We start from the raw sequence: 1,896 nt of genomic DNA on the forward strand, positions 1-1,896 counted from the left end.
TGACCAGTTTAGACTTGGGAGAGAAAGATGGAGAGAGCCAGTACAGTGTTTAATTCACCTTCAGTCGGCAGAGCGCAGTGTAGAGAATCCACCAACCACAGTAATCGCATTGGAACATGCCAAATGGAGTATTCATAACAGAAAGTGAAATGGGAAGTAGCCGAAAAGCTTCTCTCACTAACATGATTCTGAAACCAAGGGTACATATGTCGTGATGAAGTGAATGAGTATCTTTACAGGCAAATTGTGGGAATAAGGAATCCAATAGAATTTTGTTGTCCAAAAAGAATTAAAGGAAAGAAGTGTATTGATTATGAACCAAAGTTTAACAAAAGGATAAGGAACAGACACCAGCACCTTTGTATATAAACGAAAGCCAGTTTATCTGTCTCCTAGTGAGGCAAGAGCTTGTCTGTCCAGTAAACCTGGAGGAAATATGGCTCCAATCCATACAGGTTTACAGTGTAAAATTGTTGCAAAAGCTAAGAAAAATGTGCCATGGGCCAAAAAGATTGGAAATCAGAACATATCTGGTTCAATGGATACTAGAATTGGACATTTTACAAAGACAATGACTAAATTACACTTAAAGGCTGATTTGTGCGCACCGATCCTTCTGAAAAGATGGATAAGGAACAAGAGCCAGCTCCAGGAAAGAATGGCAGGAAGAGAAGAAAGGTTGTGACTCCTGAAGAAAGCTTAGGAACAGGTGAACAGGGCGAAGAAATAGAACAAGCTGATGGACACAACAAGACAGAAGTAGTAGATGAAGAACAGGTGTACATTGATGAAGAACAGTACATTGATGAAGATTGGACTGAAGAATGTCAGGAAGATGACGATGAGTTTGTAGAACAGAAGGAAGATGAACATTTGGTGGTAAAAGAACAAATTGTAGTAAACAGGGAAGTACTAGAGAGAATGTTGAAAAGGAAGAAGTAGATCAGATTGTGAGTAAATAAGGAAGTACTAGAGAATGTTGAAAAGGAAGAGGTAGATCAGATTGTGGTAAATAAAGGGGTAGTAGAACAGAATGTTGAAAATGAAGAAGTAGATCAGATTGTGGTAAATACGGAGGTAGAAGAGCAGAATGTTGAAAAGGAAGAAGTAGATCAGATTGTGGTAAATATAGAGGTAGTAGAACAGAATGTTGCCAAAAAGAAGTAGATCAGATTGTGGTAAATATAGAGGTACCTAGGGCAGAATGTTGTCAAGGAAGAAGTAGATCAGATTGTGGTAAATAAAGAGGTACTCAGGAACAGAATGTTGCCACGGGAAGAAGTAGATCAGATTGTGGTAAATAAGGAGGTACTAGAGCAGAATGTTGTCAAGGAAGAAGTAGATCAGATTGTGGTGGGGTAAATCAGGAGAGTACTAGAACGGAATGTTGCCAAGGAAGAAGTAGATCAGATTGTGGTAGAAATAAAGGGTACTAGAACAGAATGTTGCCATGAAGGAAGAAGTAGATCAGATTGTGGTAAATGCGAGCATTACTAGAACAGAATGTTGCCAAGGAAGAAGTAGATCAGATTGTGGTAAATAAAGAGGTACTAGAACAGAATGTTGCCAAGGAAGAAGTAGATCAGATTGTGGTAAATAAAGAGGTACTAGAACAGAATGTTGCCAAGGAAGAAGTAGATCCAGATTGTGGTAAATAAGGAGGTACTATAGGAGCAGAATGCCAATCCAAGGAAGAAGTAGATCAGATTGTGGTAAATAAAGAGGTACTAGAACAGAATGTTGCCAAGGAAGAAGTAGATCAGATTGTGGTAAAATAAGGAGGTACTAGAGCAGAATGTTGCCCAGGAAAAGTAGATCAGATTATTGGTAAACACGGTGCTACTCAGAACAGAATGTTGCCAAGGAAGAAGTAGATCGGAGATTGTGGTAAATAAA

Source organism: Haliotis rubra, unplaced genomic scaffold (genome assembly GCF_003918875.1).
Source record: "Haliotis rubra isolate DU_JTF1 unplaced genomic scaffold, ASM391887v1 Scf1978, whole genome shotgun sequence".
In the NCBI taxonomy this organism is placed as follows: domain Eukaryota; kingdom Metazoa; phylum Mollusca; class Gastropoda; order Lepetellida; family Haliotidae; genus Haliotis; species Haliotis rubra.